The 19,307-nt window shown below is 38.3% G+C and overlaps 1 protein-coding gene across 21 annotated transcripts in view; it reads left to right on the top strand.

Moving 5' to 3' along the window:
* The first annotated feature begins 8,950 nt into the window (after positions 1–8,950).
* The window catches only part of LOC108266638 (bromodomain adjacent to zinc finger domain protein 2B), a 67,238-nt gene continuing 56,881 nt past the window's right edge, over positions 8,951–19,307 (top strand). For 18 of the 21 annotated variants that reach the window (XM_047155952.2, XM_047155948.2, XM_053681058.1 and 15 more), the window contains exon 1: positions 8,951–9,140. The gene's annotated coding sequence lies outside the window, so the exon portion shown is untranslated. Of the gene's footprint in view, positions 9,141–9,500; positions 9,686–14,924; positions 15,012–16,342; positions 16,434–19,307 lie in introns of those variants that run through there. The other 3 variants (XM_017470221.3, XM_017470222.3, XM_053681057.1) reach the window with 3 other exon arrangements.

The raw sequence follows: 19,307 nt of genomic DNA, 5'->3' as shown, positions 1-19,307 counted from the left end.
TTTGACCCTTTATAATAATTTATAATAGATTAGTGCAGCGCAGATATTAGCATTACAAATGATTGGATTATACTATGATATGATACAAGTGAATCAGTTCATTTAGCATGCGGCTGCCGTGAACAACATTTAGGTCTACAATCACAGTCACATTTGAACACAAAACAGAAGACATTAAAACTGACATTTAAGTTATTCTTAATTGTAGGTGACTTCCCTGCTGAAAAATCCAGCTTGGCCTGAAACAAAACACACCTGATGTTCGAGACCATTTTCTAGCTTTCTTACTTGACTAAATTAGTAGATTTTCTAATTGCCTTACTGTAATATTATTTTCTTACAGAATATCACTGAATTAGTAGCAGTTATTCAGAAATTGTTTCCACCTATCAGCATTTATCAGCTGACGAAACTGGTTTGACCATCAGCCTGTGTTTTCGCAGCTGCTATCTGTCAGACTAAGCTGGATTTTTCTGCAGGGTTAACATACGTGTATGAATTTGAGGCTGTTGAGAGTGAGACTTGAAGCCTCGAGTGCAGAATGTAATGAACAACAGCCACTTTTGGTCATTATAATCACTGCTCCAAAGTCCACTAGGCTAAGCACAGGTCAGCATGTTCACAGAGCATGCTGTTGTTATGACACACATATTTCCTGTCTCAATCTGAGCTGCCTTTGGATGCAGCTGAAACTGGATCTTACAGAGGTATGCATGCATTCACGCCACTCCGGTTATGGTGCTTTTTTCCATTTGCACAAATGGCACAAATAAGTTCCTCTGATGAATACAAGTAGTGCATGAGTAATGTATGCTATGCCCCAGTAGACATTTTGTAGTATGTCTGATTAAAGAGAACTAACACACTCCTACCATTCCTTCTCTAGATTAATATGTGAGTATCTGTCTGAGACTGGCAGGGTTTAGAGTAACAAGAGTCATGGAACATTGTGTCCTGCGATTTCTCATAATCATGCTCTTTGAAATAGCAACCCAGTCATGGAGTGTGTGTGTGTGTGTTTTCCAACAGTCACTTGCAGTCTTATCTGCACACAGTGAATCATCAGCAAAATAGCTGTAAGGTCAAACTGTGTCTCAAACACTGAACACCACACACATGCCTTCCGGAGGTTTGCCTTCATGATTCTACAATGTCTATCTACAGCTAAGATAAATGGCTATTATAAGTTAAGAAACGTACCCCCTACAACCTCCCACACTTTTTTTTCTATCTCGTTCCCTGTTTCTCCTGCACAGATGTCTCAGAAAGCAAGAATTCTCTGTGACATTTTACCCCCTTTCTTTCTTGTCACTTTCCCAGGGATCAGGGGACCGTTGCAACCTCTTAGGTCCAGACAACAGAGAAGAGATGTGCAAATGCAACAAAAGCCTATTTTATTTGAAAGGAATATAATTACTGCCTAAGGGGGGGGGGGGGGGCAAACCGCAGGGGAGGAGACCCATAACAAACCTGCACTGAAATAACAATGGGAGAAATGCAACTACCCTCTTCTTACATGCTGTCAGTTTAATTTTACAAACCAGCATGCAAACAGTAATCTCAGGGTTAAAGACTGGCAGTGCTGCTTGGAAAAAGCATGATCATGCAGTAGTAGGCTCCCTGCTCTATTGTTGTCAGCTTGATTAAATGCAAGTCTTGCAAAGATGCAGTATACCTAGCATTTTAAAAAACAATCCAGAGTGCAGTATAGCACATTTAAATTTCCTTACCCTTACATATCACATTTATGTCATTACTTTCATAATAAAAACAACGAACTAGACAATAGCTAATATGCACTGATTAAGAAATGAGCAAATTGTCCGTCTTCCAAGCACTGTGCTCTTACATTGGTTTTCTTAAATTGCATGTTTCTTATCATGCGTTGAGGTGATTAACATAATTAATGGACTTCTTGGTATAACTGGAGGAAGGAAAAAAAAAAAACATCCTCTTTCTATGCATGAGAATGATGGCCCCAGCTTTCATTCTAATTATCCTGGCCTGCATGGCATGGCGCTTTTTTTTTTTCCTTTTTTTTTCTTTTTTCTCTCTCTGACAGCCTTCAGCTTTGTCTTATCTCTCCTGTGTCTGCTCTCTCTCTCTCGCCTGCTGTGGCCCGTTCGCCTCAAGATGGATGGTTTGTGGGAAACATACATCACATGAGGCTTGTCACCATTATGATTATGCTTGTAATGGCCTATTTTTTTTTATCAAATAACACGAAAGGGATCTCATTCACACATCCTTGCTCTTCGCCACTGCCTAAAGGCGTTAGCGCTGACCTGAAATTGCTAATTAAAATGGACAGTGGTGTGCATTAATATGGCATGCCATCTCATGACAGCTGGCATGGAAACATGATCACAGGATAGGCTATTATAACTGCTGTTGCACAACACCATACATTTGTTTCACAAATGGGACTATTTGATGTTCTTTGTTTTATATATAGTTTTGCTTGCATGGATTTAAATAGGTTTTAGATTTCAATATGGTTAAAGGTGCTGTAGTGATGATTGCACGTCTATAAAACAAAGACATACGCGCATATAAGTTTTACTACACTGCAGACCAACATTTATGTCTTTGTTACTTGCTCCCCTTCTCATTCTTACAGATGTGCAACCAGCCTCCTGCTATCTGTTTCTCATGCAGGATCTCTGTCCTGTTTTCTGCTCACAGACTGCCTCTAACCCTGACCCAATTAATACAGCAAAAACAATGTGGAATTAAAGATGGCCATCGGAGAAGGATAATAAAGCAAATGGTGTGCCTGCAATCATTTGTCTTCCCACATCAACACGACTCTTCCATCATTTCACAGCTTTAAGTTGAAGATGAAGCTTTGTTTATTTGGTGAAGCACAGCTAGCAAAGTGTGATCTGACCAGAAATTTTATTTATTTATTTATTTATTTATTTATTTATTTATTTATTTAATCTGCACCAAGGAATATCTTTCTTTTTTTTGTTTTGAGATATATATATATATATATATATATATATATATATATATATATATATATATATATATATATATATATATATATATAACAGGCTTTCTGTATTGCTGTTCTAACATTTTCTGTACGGTGTTGTAGGTAACATGATATATAGTGCCTTCCACTGATATTGGAACCCTTGGTAAATATGAGCAAAGAAGGCTGTGAAAAATTTATTTATTGTTTAACTTTTTGAACTTTTGTTTAAAAAAAATCACAAAAATTTTCTGCTCTCATGGATATCAAACAATTGCAAACACAACACAGGTTTATCCAAAATAAAACATCTTTGTTAAATATAGGTGTACAACTATTATTGGCAACCTTTTAGTCAATATTATGTGCTACCTCCCTTTACCAAGATAACAGCTTTGAGTCTTCTCCTATAACGCCTGATGAGGTTGGAGAATACATGGCAAGGGATCTGAGATCATTCCTCCATACAGAATCTCTCCAGATCCTTCAAATTTCTAGGTCCATGCTGGTGGGCTCTCCTCTTCAGTTCACCCCACAGGTTTTATATGTGTTTCAAGTCAGGGGACTGGGATGTCCAAGGCAGGACCTTGATTTTGTGGTGACCGAACCCACCTCTGGTGTTTATTGCCAAAAAGCTCTATTTTTGCTTTTATCTGATCGTAGACCCTGATCCCATTTGAAGTTCCAGTAGTGTCTGGCAAACTGAAGATGCCTGAGTTTGTTTTTGGATGAGAGTAGAGGCTTTTTTTCTTGAAACCCTTCCAAACAACTTGTGTTGATGTAGGTGAATTTGGATTGTAGTTTTGAAGACTTTCTGACCCCAAGACACAACTAACTTCTGCAATTCTCCAGCTGTGATCCTTGGAGATTTTTGGCCTCTCGAACCATCCTCTTCACAGTGCGTTGAGACAATACAGACACACGTCCAATTCCAGGTTGATTCATAACATTTTCAGTTGACTGGAACTTCTTAATTATTGCCCTGATGGTGGAAATTTTCAATGCTTGTGCTATTTTCTTATAGCCACTTCCCATTTTGTGAAGCTCAACAACCTTTTGCCGCACATAACAGCTGTATTCCTTGGTCTAACCCAATATTATGACTGACTAAGGGAATTTGGCCTGTGTGTTACCTCATTTTTATAACCCTGTGAAACAGGAAATCATGGTTGAACAATTTCCTGTTCCTAGTCACTCAGGTGTACTAAAAAAAATGTAAAATATCAATGGGAATATACTTCAAATATATTTTTCTCATTTAATTCATAGTGGTGCCAATAATTGTTGCACACCTAGCCTATATTTAACATGACTATATTTATAAGACAGACAAACATACTGTATATTTATAAAGTACAACATGAGGATCTATATGTGTAGGTGAGCAGTAGGTGCAAGATCTATTCCTTAAGCTTCTTGACTTGATATCTGTGATATAGATATAGATCATGTAAGAATGTTAATTAGACATGGTGATGATAGCATGATTATAGCTTGTGGCCATCACTTCAAGATGAAAAGGTCATTATTAACTTATGGTGCACTGTAGACTGCTAGACTCTGCTGTCCTATGGTATAAAAGTTGAAATGTCACATACTGTATATGAACATCTCAGAAAGTAAGAATCACCAACTTTTTTCTGTATAGTGTATATTGTACGTTAAAAGTTAGAACACTACAATGGTGTTTCATAAAGGGCTCCGAATTGAACCATTTTTTGGAAGATAAGAACATGTTGAAAATGAATTATCCAGTGAACACCTGAAGAATCCTTTTTTTGCTAGAAGTGTAGAATATTGACCCATACCTGAGCTATAGACAGATCAATTTTCACTGTCTATAAATTTGCTTAGCTCTCACTCAGTGCAGACATTTTTCTAATCAGTCTATGTTTTATATGAACAATGTTATTTAAAATACAATACAAATATTTATTTATCAATAGAATCCCCTTTTTAACCAAAATAATTCATGAACATACCATAAGGATTACATTAAAGCATTAAATTATTATGGCCTTTACGGTTTGCTTTAATTTTCTTTTGTGTCTGGCTCTTTTGTGTCCAGCTGTGTGAGAGGCTCAGTAGTGGTGCTGGCTTGGCCGTGTGTGTGTGTATGTGTGTGTGTGTGTGTGTGTGTGTGTGTGTGTGTGTGCGCTCGCACTTCCAGCAACTCTCCCTGCACTCCTCTGATGTCGCATCATGACCACGCCACTCTCAGACCATCCATTAAATATTGATATGCATATGAAATGATGAAATTAAGGACATTTCTTATTTATAAATACAAATACAAAAACCATCATCAAGGGACACAGCTTTTGAATATTTGAATACATTGGTTCCTGTACTAAGTATATTTGCTATCACAATCTAAGGGGAAATACATAGTGAAACATGGCAGTAATGTATTCACAACACAACTACAGTCATTAGAACAATTATCTAAAATAATCACATTCTAACCATTGAAACAATCAGTGTAATGATGAATTATATTTGGTGTAGATTGACCACAGGAAGTAATGCCTTTATTGTGTAATTACTATCTTTCATTAGTAATTAAAGTAACATTTTAAAGAAAAGCTGAGCACAGATTTTGCCTAGCAAAATGACAGAAATGACATTTCAATTAAATATTTTCTGTTATTTTCTCCAGGTGCTGGAGCTCAGGCTTTCAGTGAAATTATTAGGTAAGTTGAAGGATGGTTAAAATCTGTGTTCTGTAAATGTATTAGAATGAAAATCAATAGCAGAAAGCACAAGCCTGGCAGTTGATTACTCCAGGATGCTCTGTGGGCTAATAAAGAAAAAAAAATGAAAAGCAAATCAATCATCACATTAATTTGTTTTCCATCAGTCCTGGGAGAAATCATCTTCATGCTTTCTTTCTGTCTCATTATACTTTTTAATCAAGACTCTTTTAAAGCTGCTTTAAAAAAAAAGAAGTAAATAGGCTATTTGCCCTTCCCCCACAATCTACTTGCTTTGCAGTCATTGTACTTGCACTTATTATGCTACAAAGGACTGAGCGGGCCTGACATTTCCACGGCATGCATAAGAGCCTGGTATGCAAGCCTTCTGTGTTAATGACATTGCTTTGAGCTCGTTCCCCCCACCATGCCTTCGCTAATCAAGATTCTCCAATACAATTAAAATCCCAGCAGCTCACAGCTAAGGTGACAAACGTGTCAAATAATTTCTCTCTCGGACGGCATCGAGCCAGACGGTGTTGTCTCTTCCTGCATCTCTAAAAGAAATGCAAAAACTGACCCCCCTCGCTCACAAGGATGGAAGATGGGGAAAATCAATGAGGTTGCGAGACAGCAAGCAGCCACAGAAACCTGCTTTAAATTCCAAAAGCTGAATAAGGATATTCATGCATCTTTAATTCAGGAGGGTCTGACTTTGTCTCTAAATGACTTCCACTATGCAATTACCAAGGGCAGCTATTCTCTGCATGGAACTGACTCTGATGTGATAGGAAACCATCAGTAATTTACAATTGGCCATTTTTCATTTAAAAATATAATGTAGCATGATGCGCATTTTTTATGTTCTTAGGGTAGGTTTTAATCAAGATGCAGCATTGTACATCTGTGCCATAGGGATTATTATCCTTCCCAATCAGTGGTGTTGATTCAGCTATTAAAGGAATTCCCATAAGCACTTCACATATCTCATTAAGTTAGAGGATTCTATGCATCCTCTACGTTTCGTATGTTGTCACCTTGGTGTTAAAAATAAAGCAGTTTACATGCCTTGGACCGTGGACTATCGCTATTATTTTCTTTGCATTGTATGGAATGTTGACAACATGTTGGTATTTTCTTTGTACTACTTCATCAATCTCAGCCCCTTCACTCACCTCTTGTCACTCCTGGCCCTGTCCAACCCACAGATTCAAAACTGGTCACCAAGTCTCTGGTCTTCATTTGCATTACAAAAACTCTCTCGAACACTGAACTTGACAGACAGCCTTTTGTCATAGTATGTATAAACATGTTTACAGTATAACAAATATTTTTCTCCACATATTTCAGTTTGGAAGGAAGTTGGGGTCGTGGTACAGCTACAGAACAGTAGAGTGTTAAGAGCACTGTTCGAAAAACCTGCAGTGGCAGATTGAAGGTGTTTAAATTTAAACTGTCACCATTCTAATCAGTAGTTCAGATCCAAAACAGATGAGAAACATATGCTATGTGAACAAGATGTACAATTTTACACAACGTTTCCCAAAACACATTCGAGGAGTTATGCATATTTTTGTGCTATATGAAGTCCTGTATACAGCAGGCCTGTAACCTATTATATGTTCATTACCCTGGGCACAATATTTTGTCAAACAAAGTAGGCTACATATACAGTTGAGTGCAAAATTTTGTATGTGCTTAGGAAAAGTGAAGAAATTTAATTTAAACCAACAGGATATATACTGTGTTATGTTTCACCTATGTTCCTTCATTATGACAACACAAAACACAAATGGTCAAATATTGTATGTTGCTCTAATAATGTAAAAAAAAAATATATATATAATCTCAAACACTTTAAAACATACGATTTAAAATATTAATTAATAAAGTGCAATGTAATTCTTGATGTATATGTGTAGGTGAAAAGTGGGAGATTCAGCGTAGGTGCTGTTTATTTATTATTTATTATTTATTATTAAGTGGTCATCACTCCAAAATGAAAAGACTCTGGATAATTAATATAATAATCATATTAATAATAATAATGGATAATTAATCTGATTCTTTGCATTGCATGCTGTTTTGGTACAATAGTGTCATTTCAAATGTTTTAAATTCTATTAATCTATTCTGAATGTGATAAAAAAAAATTCTAATAACTTACTCATTTGCTTTTATAGCTGCCCCCAATGCAACATAATCTCTGAGTAGCTTTAGGATCCTCTGTAATATTAATCTCCACTTTCTTCAGGACTTTTATGTTTTAACTCTGCCAGATTGCTCATTTTTCTTGACATTTGTCAACTTTACCAGAGGTCCTCCACTCCTCCTCGGATCAGTGCTCCACTCCTCCTCGGATCAGTCCTCCACTTCACCTCGGATCAGTGCTCCACTCCTCCTCGGATCAGTCCTGCACTCCTCCTCGGATCAGTGCTCCACTCCTCCTCGGTTCAGTCCTGCACTCCTCCTCAGATCAGTGCTCCACTCCTCCTCGGTTCAGTCCTGCACTCCTCCTCGGATCAGTCCTGCACTCCTCCTCGGATCAGTCCTGAACTCCTCCTTGGATCAGTCCTGAACTCCTCCTCGGATCAGTCCTGAACTCCTCCTCTCCTCCTCAGATCAGTCCTCCACTCCTCCTCGGATCAGTCCTCCACTCCTCCTCAGATCAGTCCTCCACTCCTCCTCGGATTAGTCCTGCACTCCTCCTCAGATCAGTCCTCTACTCTTCCCCAAGAATGTCATGGCATAACTTCTTTATTTTGGTTATTTTCAAATTATCTGATGTTGATTCTAGGCAGTGGGTAGCATTATATTACCTAGATAAAATGGCAATAAAGATCTTCCTAACCTGACGAATGCATGGGCGAACAATTTTTTTAGAAGGCAGTTGTTTTAAAATAAACAAAAGGGGGGTAAAAAAAAAAAAAAAAAGCTCAAACTGGTCGTGTTAATGCAAGGCTGCATACTGATAATTAAATGCTCTATTTTGAATTATGAACAATTAGCCAGTCTACTCTTTTTATTTATTTTTTTTTGCATGATCTCTATGAGAACAATGGTCATCTGAGTAGCTCAGCAATGCACGCTCTCTTCATGAATACCACTATTTACTAAAATCCATGACTTTGCAGATAGGAGAGAGGATACAGCGTGTAACCTGTTATGCTAGAAGTTTGGGAGTTGTATCTTGAATAAATATAGGCGTTCAGATCGACAGCGTGACGTCACGGCCGTTGGCCGAAGCGGAGCAGAAGTGAGCACAGTGTGAAGAGTCTCTCTTTTATCTGCGCGCGCGCACACACACGCGCACAGTAAGACAACAGCACCGCTCCACTCTCCGGGTCTGACATCTGCTCACTGGCGCGTCGCTTTTTATAAATCAGGAAGAACCACAGATCTGTATGAAGACACTGGAAGCTGCAGTTTAAAGACAAGATCCGAGACCTGAAGGTGAAATCAGAAAGGTGAGATTTTATTTTTTTAAGATAATCTTTTTAAAATATATTTATTTATTTATTTTTACTAAGATACCACCTCTACTACCAAGCTTTGGTAAGGCGGTGTGTTTCTTTCCCTCTGTATATAAACTAGTGCTCCAGCTGCCGTTGTTTAGTGAGATTGTTTACTTTAACGCGTTCCCTGATTAGCTCACAGGGTATTAATGCTAACACACACACACACACCATATATAAAAATACAAATAAATCAATCAATCAATCAAAGAAAGCCTGAAGTGTTAACAGATACGATTACTTATTGTTGTGAGTTTCTTTAAGATAGAGCCGGTACCTGACCGCAGACCAGCCAACCCTTTCTTGAAACTTGTGAAAGTCTTTTCTGTGGTTTTATTTCAGTTGTTTGTAACAGACCGCCTGATTTGTAATGAAATGAGCAGGCTAACAAGGCTGGCTAATCTCACTAGTGCGACTGACCTCTTTTGTCTAAACTCCAGGCTTCATTCATGTGCTTGGTAACAACTGGGGAAAGAAATACGTCGTTGTGTTTAGAGGTACGTGTAGGGAACAAAAACAAAATATCTATTTTGGAAGTTCCTTGCTGGATTTTTCTTTTCTTTTTTTTCTTTTTTTTTTTGTTTGTCAACAACTCTGGAAGTGAGAGAAGAGTCAAGAGGGCGAGCAAGTACATTTTATCGCGTTTGTGAGGTTAGAAACAACATTCATTTAGCACAATTTATGTGCTATTTGTGTATTTATATTTACTTAACAATGTATTCTTAATAAATTCTACCGAGTTTATCTATCTATCTAGTAAAATGAGCTATTTATGCAGCTCTTGAAGCAGCATTGGACTAATGAAATGACTTCTGGATTAATGGTTTGTTTGTTTGTTTGTTTGTTTGTTTGTTTTTGTTTTGAACATTTATTGTACACCCCTTTGCAGATAGTTTTCCTCCCCCATTTGAATGAATACCGTGAGCATTTCACCTTGCTGGGCTTGTAACACTCAATCATTGCTAGCTTTTACAGAAGAGAAGTCAGGTGATGGCACCTTGTAAAGATGTTAAAGGATTGTGTGCTGATTTGAGATTGCTTTATTCATGGTTCTTTTGCTATTTTTTAAACTGATCATTACCATAAACGGCGTAGTTTACGTTTTAGATCTTTCTTTCTTTTTTTTTTAACTGGAACAAAAAAAGTTACACTTTATAGTCATAACTTGATGCCTCAATCTAATTATCATGACTCGGAAAGTGTTGACATTTTCATTATGAAATCCTATTCTTGGGGATTTATATTCTGATCTTAAGCAGTAGATGTACTAAGTTGTACCTATTCTACGAACTCCTTAAAACTAAACTACAAACTTTACTCTACTTGCTCATTTTAATCTTAGTACATGATTTTAAGTCTGAGGTAAGAAGTGTGTTATATATGGTTGGCTGTGTTACATGGAAAACAAGGCTGTGAGCACGGCGTGGTCGAATGGAGATGGATACGGTGACATCCACAAGGTTGGGAGGAGGGGAGAGACGTTTAAACAAGCCTTGTACTTGTTCTGTCTCTTGCTACTTGCGACTTCTTGGTCCTGGTTCCTTTGCAAAAGAGATCTCAACAGGCATCACATGGGTAAATAGATCTGTCACTAAGTAATTACATATTAAATATATTTGAATGTATCACTCGCTGAAGTATTGAGTTGGAAAATAGAGGGTTTTATGTCCTCGTACTTTTAAAGGCGACATTGTGAAATGTGGAGACTGAGCCTTGAAACAGGATTAATTTCTCAGTCTTTTCAGCTTGCACTAACAGGCATTCTTGCGTGTGACAGAGGCTGGAGTTGTAAATGCCTCAGGTCTTTCTCTGGTGAAGAGGGTATTTCTCATCGGTGAAAATGGCTCAGAGGCTTTGTGCTCCTCAGCAAATTGCACAACTCGTGTTACACAGAAAATGCCACTCTACTGATGCAGCTTAACTCTATAAACTACAGTGGTACATAAATGTAGTCCTGTTTTATTTAAAACGGAATCTTTCTTGGCTGAGTTATGTGCTTCGTGGCAGCATCCACAGCCCTATTGTTCGCTGTTTGTTTTGTATGGAGAGGCTAATATAAGGAATGAAGCATCTGTTCTGCTGAGCGTTCTGATGTGTTGCTCGCCTCTTCTGGGAAATGCAGCTCGCCACTCTGATGCATTCACTTGACAGCTGCTTGATTCTGTGGAGATGCTTGGAAACCATTAGTGGAAATGAATTGCAACCTCCCCCTGCCTTCCCCCCCCTTATTCAGAGGCTTGCTCCCTCACTTAGACACACGCACCCACACTCACTCTCTCGGTTTGTAGTGCAAACAAATGGCCATTGTTGCTTTTTGTGGTACAGCAGCTGAACACAAAAGAAGGTCTTGATATACTTGTTGTAGTACCTCAGATGAAGAGTGCGAAGGAGAGAAGAGTAGAGCTGTTGGGGCTTGTTTTTGTGGTTAAGATGTTTCCCAAGGAAACTGTGCAGTCGTTTTCCAGGTTTCGATATCAACATCCAACACAATATGTGCCTATTAACCTATTGAAAGGTCACATTTGGGTTGACCTTGCATGGATTTGTTCTGTAGGATACATCTTAAATTTCCTTTCACACTGTGTGCCACCTTTTTTTACCACTACTCTTAGAGTAACATTGAAAACACATCTTCATCTTTAGTAGTCCGTAGTCTTCCCAGTTCCATAACTAAAGTTAAACGTGATGGGCCATGCGGTTATGTGAAAAAGAATCAATGTCAGGGTGGCGTAATGCAAAGCGGAGAGCCGGTATTATCCCAAAGTGAATTTTCCATTTACAGCACATCCTGAAGTGTTGCACTCCTTTTATACCACAGGAATTTAGCAACGCTTGTATTTCCGTTTCATTTAATGTTGTTGAACAGCTGTGAGACAAGTTAGTTCCTGTTAACACTTGCATTATAACTGCTATAAACTGTTGTTCCTTCACAGTCTCCTGAAATTAATAAGATAAACAAAACACAGCTTGTCATGTTACTGAAAAAGTGCCGAGACAGAACATGTACTAACAGTTATTGGAGACTCCTCTAAATGCTAAATAAACATCTCCTCACAGAAACCTTCACCAAATCAACAATATGTATATCTTTATTAAATCACAACACTTGTTAACAGCCTTGGCTTATGTGGAGCATCTGCAAGTCCCAGTGAATTAGTTGTTACTATAGAAAAGATAACCTATTCAAACAAGCACATAAATATATACTTACGATTAAAATAACAGCTGGAATTACTGTCAGGGCTGCTGTTATAGAAAATGAATCACTTTCTGATGACCAGACAGAATCAAGAATCCAACAGTGCTAAGTAAATGTAATTGGGTATTTGTTTATAAACCATGATAAAGATTCACTTTGGAATCTAGTTTATTATTTCCACAACCTAAAGAGCCTGTCAGGCCAGTGGTGCAGATGGATGTTAAATGCAGATGAATCAAAAAGATGCACTGCTTGAAAGGTCATCACATTACCTCATATTTATTCAACAATGTCTTTATTGAGAGTGCTTTTGGAATAAGGAAACGGTAATGGTCTACTGCAGATTCAAGGACTGTGCTCGGGTATTTAAAATTATGAAAAATAGCACCATGGCATTCGAGCAAGGTGCAGTCCCATGGTCACTGCGACCTTAGAACGCCACACATGGAGAACCGCTTTCATGAGTCGATTCCTCATTAAATGAGGAATATAAGTTGTTCCACATTCAAGTCAGGGCTTGTCAACAGTAAGAAAATGCAGAGTGTGCTGTCCATCCTGTTCAGGTCAGCCATAACTGGGTTTGGAATGCTTTCAGTTTGTTACTCAATGTTTGTTACCAAGACCACACTCAAAGTTTGCCTTGTAATGAATGGCAAGTACTAGCAATGAGAGAACAGTTCATTTGGATGCAGGGTCCATTACCTGTGAGCATTTAAGTGGTCTTTTAAAAGGAAACATGATTGTTTTTATATAGATGTCCTGAGCTTTGATGAATGAGTCATAGCCATCTTGAGACCTGGGATCATAAAGTGAATCTGGAGAGAGGGTGGTGTCATGTTGTTTATTTTTCTTTGCTCATTTCTTCCACCATGGGGGTGGGTTATGAAAAGGTGAGCCTATCCGTAATTATGGAAGCATGTTCTCATTAATCAGAGCTGTCATTTTTCAGCACTGAGGTTTAGGGTGTCTCAAAGGTAGGCAAAGTCCAGAAGTAAATAATTAACTGTTGACTTTATTTATTTATTTATTATTTTAGATTGATGTTTGTAAACAGTAGAGATTTGGCACATGTTCATTTCTAGGTCAGATGTAGGTGACGCTTTCTGATTGATTTAGCAGGGGAAGTTTTATAGAGAGGTGGTTTATTAGAAATGTAATGGGGTGATTATTCTCTCTATTGTTGTCTTTCCATGTCTCATCATTCTCCTCTATCTACCTGTCTGTCTGCCACCTATCCTTTTGATTGGCTGTGATGTTTTGGGAGCTGAAGCGGAGTTGCTGCTCTGATGAAGACCTCCTACTGTGTAAATGGGAGTGATGTTTGAAATGCCAGTAGTTTGGGCTGTTTGCCCGCCTGCTACCCTCCATTAGCACCCTGGAGCGGAAGAGTGTGTGTTGTACTCACAAGAGCTGACTGGGGAGAGGGAGAAAGAGCAGTGTGTTGAGTACGGTCTTGCATATTCATAGCCAAGGGACAGCTGCTTTCACTTGAAGCCCAGAATCTCACTAGTTATCTCTCTCTCTCTCTCACACACACACACACACACACACACACACACACAAACACACACAGCCTGCACTTCTGCACGCAGGGCCTGTCTTATTTATTGATCTCTTTGCATTTAGAATTTGGTCACTGCTGCCACAGAGCGTCTCCATTTTAGCTGTGTCTGCAGCTGCTGTTGCAGACAAGCGATCCACCCCCCCACCCCCCCAAACCAACATGAAACAACCGAGGGAGGGTTTGAAGAAAGTCTCTCCTGGAATGAGTGTGTGGCAATGAGCAGAACTTCCTTATGTAGAATGTAGTATGCACATTATACACTCAGGTGTCAGTTTATCAGTAATGTATTAATAAAGTTTTTAGGATTTTAATGACTGACTGGAGAGTCAGTGTTGTGCTGTGTATCCTCTATGCCATCCATCAGTGAACTGAAATAGTCATGCTGATTATGCTGGATGTTTACGAAGGCATTTTTAACATACTGTTTTCCAAGCAAGAGATACCATGGTGAATAAACTGTATCAAATCTGCTTAATAAATTCGAATGGATGTAAAATATTCTAACAGGCACACAGACAGACAGATGTGATTTTGGTGGTTGTAATTCATTTCCTTTAAATCACAGTTTCCTAACCCTGCTCCTGGAGTACCCCTAGAGTACATTTTAGTGTTTTTCCTGCTCGAACACAGCCACTGTTAATTATCTGATTAGGTGTGTTAAATGAGGACAAACACTAAAATGTAAATACTCCAGGTTCCGGGTTGAAATCCTTTGCCTTAAGTGATCCATAGAGTCCTATGGCTGTAACATTAGCCATCTTTGCCTGTGTGATGCTTCAAAAACCGTTTAGTCAGAGGCATGGTGGTGACCTTCTGTGCTCCCCCACGGCACCAAAACTGAACAGAACAGAAATAAGACTCCTGCATTATTTCAATCTCACTCTCTGTAGACTGGCCGTGGTGAAGTGGCAGGAAAGGGCTGTCGTGTAGAAAAACATTTTAATGGGAGATGTTTCCTCTGTTCTTTATTGAGGCTGGTATTGATGTGCTGCTGCTGGTCGTTGTGCTTTGATGGAAATCTCCTGAGCGCTTCCAGGCTTGCGTGGCTCTCCAACACAAGGTACATATTTAGACCTAAATAAAGCAGGCTGCAGCAAGTGTTAGCATCACTGACTTTTTGGAAGCGATACATTAGGCTTTAAATGCTTCCTGGGGTCTGCAGCTATCACTTGCTAGAGCAAACGAGCCTTTTAACAAATAATATTGTTGTTTTGTGAGTGTGTGTGAGAGAGAGAGAGAGAATGAGCATCTTGACCTAATGTGCTGCCTGCAGTAATTAGGGATTGAGACATGAGAACAACATATTTCTGAATTTCAAAAAGAAAACCCATTTAAAAAAAAGAAAAAAAAGATTGAGATTATGGGCCACAAAGCATTCAGATAGTGAGATGTTTCAGTTAAAGCCCTGCAGCTGTAATTATGTGCTTTGGTATCATAACCAGTAATTTGTAAATGTCGAATGAAAGTAAATAGATTACGATTAATCACTGTAATGTCGGTTAGAAGCATGATTGCAGATTTATGAATTTGATTATAAATTTGCAATTGATAAAATATTAGGTTTGTGGGGTTTTTTTTCTTTCTTTTTCTTTTTTTATCATAGTCTAGTGAGATTTCTAATTGGCAGGTTGATCTAAAGAAAAGCAGTGTCACAATTAAGGCATTATTGTTAGTGTAGCCTCAAATAGCACATACATGTAGCTAGTGAAACCTACAGCTACTATAGGTAGCGCCTGTGTGTGTAAATAAGGTGTAATAGTGCTCATGGGAGGGTATAAATACACCCCAGCAGTGCGGAAGCACACCCAGATGGATCTGTGTTTAATGAAAATAAGGCAAACCTGCTGGCTCACCACAATGTGTCAGAAGGGGGAGGACAAGCTGGCAGTCGTGCTGATAACCTACTGCCTCATCTAGACTTGGAGAAAGCTGAGAAAGAAACAAATTAATTCTCTTAGTGGGTATTCACCACTGAAGATGTGCTTTAATCTTGGAACAGGTTTGATCTGTGTCCAGAAAAGCTTGGCACCGATCAAATAGTATTGCATTGTGCTCTCTTTTTTAAATCCTAAGTGAGAGAATCATAAGTTTCCCCTCTCTTAACAATGAAATGGTTCCTATGAATGACATGCTGAATGTATTACCAGAACATCTATTGTTTTTAAAATAGTTTCTCTGTAACTTGATTTTGTACCTTTTTTGTTACTGTATATTTGTACTCAGTACTGCAGTACCAAGCCTATTGTCTTAACTTTCATCTTGATACTCTAATTTATAATAATAGCTCTCTCTTACTCTGATATGGTTCATTTCAGTATGTTTTGTTCTTTTTGCTCTGTCAGAGTGGAAGAAAATGAATAACCCAGATGAGATGATCATGTTGATAAGTGTGTATGTGTCTGTGTGTTTGTTTGGGGGGTTTTTTTTCCCAAGGTTGTGGATTACTCATGCCTCTTCACTGACGTTCTCTTCTTATTAATCAGTAAGTTTCTGCTTGCGGTGGGTTTTTTTTGTTTGTTTTTTTTTGGGTTTTTTGTGTGTGTGTACTGCTTATTTTGTGATTCACTGTTAAAGACGTGTGCTACACAGAACGCAGCTGGTCCTTGCTTAACAATAGAACATGACCATTTAAAAAAAAAAAAAACTTGTTTGTTAGAGGGTGTTTTTATTTCTGCCTTTCTTTTCCACACTGTAATTATTTGATTTGTTTGCTAACTTTAATTGCAAGTTGGTGCATCACTGCCATGCCAAATCTGTGTGTCCATCACTGCCATGCCAAATCTGTGTGTCCTGGCAATTCACCGAATCTGTCTTTTTTTTTAAATTATAAATATTGACTTGTGTGATTAAGACTTGAGGAAGACAGCACAGCTTTGCTATAATTAAATGCAGTGAACTGAAAGGTAATAATTGGGTGATGGAATCAGAGGTACCTTCTGTCTTGCACTTTGTAGCTTTCAGCAATAGCTGTATGTCTGATTCAGTTATTAATCCTTTGTTGCAGAATAAAAATATTTTAAAATGGTTGTTAAATATAGCAATATTCTTGATGTATACACTTTGTGCAGGTTAGGACTATTGTAAATGGTGGAGGTAAAAACAATTCGATGATGATGATTATGATGATGATCATAATAATAATACTTTGAAAAAATCATTCATGTACAAATATTTAGTGTAGAATATATGTATAAAGTTTGCAAAGATATGCCAGAGACATGCTGCATTGGCAATGCCAAATAGTCTAGAGAGCAATGGAAATCAGGGTAATGATTTGTATTAAATTACAGTAGCCTAATGCTCAAGAGATTTGGAGGTGCTTATATCTTATATTTTCCTAAAAGCAGCCTTAAACTAACTGACTAAGTGTGGACACTATGCATGAAAGGGTTAATACAGTGAGCGAGACAATAGGAAGTTATAGAGACTTCTGTTTTCAGCATAAAATGATATATGATTTTTTCATGCATGAGTGTGGATCAAATTTAGTGATCAGCAGTAGGTTAAGCCTGACTTATTCATTGTCTTAAACCGCTGGAGCAGAAGCGCCTCACACAAGTAACCTGTCTACACAGTAACAGTACAAAGTTCACATTCTGCTCAACACAGACGGGACGAAAGGTGTGTGTGTGTGTGTGTGTGTGTGTGTGTGTGTGAGAGACTTATTCATAGGAGAAATAGCAAAATACTTCTGTGTGCTTTCAGTTAATGGTGCAGCCTTAAATGTTTCACTGAGCCATGTTGGTGTGAAAGGTGTGCATCTTCATGTGTGTATATATTCTAGGTGTGTGTGTGTGTGTGTGTGTGTGTGTGTGTGTCTCACACTGAGCCTGATTCATTAACAGATTGTTGCCACAGTGTTGTGTAATATAATGTGGTTGTAAATATAGCAGCTTCCTGCTTAGGAAAAGAGAAGGCGAGAGAGATGGAGGAAGCAAAAAGGTAACTGATTAGGAATAGTCATGATCTCAGCTAAAACATCCTTGTTTTATCTCACAGAAGGTAAATGCTTTTATTCCAGGTAAAGTTTAATGTATAAAGTCTAAAGTGGAAACGGAATAAGGCAGCTGTTTGTCCATGTGTGTGTGAGACCTGGATGACATGGCCTAAAGGAACCTATTTATAAGTGACTCATGCTTATACTGATATGAGCTGAAGCTTCATTAGATTGGCAGAGCACGGTGCTTTTAATGTGAAACACATTATATTGCCAGTACGCGTGAAAAGAAGAAAACGCATCGAGAAGGTCAAAAACAGCGGGTGGCAACACACAGGCACACTTTTCAGAGTGCATTGCATCAGCTTAGCAGGTTTTTTTTTTTTTTTTTTGGTCATTTCTTTCGGTCTCATTTTTGACACCCCTAATTTCCTCTTTATTTCTTCTGTGCTACACCCATGCACACACTAATATGCATGCGCGCACACACACACACATACACACGTTAGTACACTTCCATTACAGGCTTCCACGCACTGTTCCCTATAAATAGATACATTAATACTCCCTAGACTGATATACAAGTTAATCTTTAGGATGCTACTAAATGCTGTTAAAAGTGATCCTAGCTCATCCCCCATTCTCCATTTCCAGTAATATAATTCCGAGCCGAGACATAGTGCTTCATGGAGTTGGTAGATTCTCTTCATCGAAGGTGTCATGTGGGGGAGGTACGGTTTCTTCATCCATAAAGCATTTAGGGCAGATCAAGGTGCTGAAGAGGTACACTTTGTCATTGTGATGTCTGGATAAAACAGGGCAGTCAAACTCTGATCATGTGGACCCACACCACTGTCCTGCAGAAATGAGTGTTTTCCCTTGCAAAACACTGTCTGTATCCCCAGTATATAAGGAAGAAACATGGCCAGGTGTACTGTTACAGGAAAATAATCAACGATGGCATGGTGCAAGTTACTGTTAGTTGATTAGTGTGTTCGAAAGTGTTTTTTCCTTTACACTATAGCAATTTGTCGACTATTTTTTATTTTTTATTTTTTTTTTTACATAAAAAACGACACTGTACTTTTTATCAGTTTATAGTTACATTTAATGTTCTGTAACATCCATGAAACAAATTAGTTCCTGTTCTCTCTTGCGTTATAGCGGTTATAAACCATCATCCACTCGCCAGCCTTTCATTTCTTTCTCTGAAAGTTAATAAGACAAAACGCAGCTTGTCGTGTTACTGCGAAACCGGAAAGCACAATGTTTTCTTTGTCCTCAAGACAAATGTAGGAGGAAAACATTACAGAGTGCTGACACCTGAGACACCTTCTATAGATATTAAATAAATGTTTCCTAACAGAAAGCGTCAGCATATCAACAATTAGTTGTTGTTGTTTTTTCATTTGTTAAACA

Source organism: Ictalurus punctatus, chromosome 6 (genome assembly GCF_001660625.3).
Source record: "Ictalurus punctatus breed USDA103 chromosome 6, Coco_2.0, whole genome shotgun sequence".
In the NCBI taxonomy this organism is placed as follows: domain Eukaryota; kingdom Metazoa; phylum Chordata; class Actinopteri; order Siluriformes; family Ictaluridae; genus Ictalurus; species Ictalurus punctatus.
This window is presented reverse-complemented; position numbering and strand designations above follow the sequence as displayed.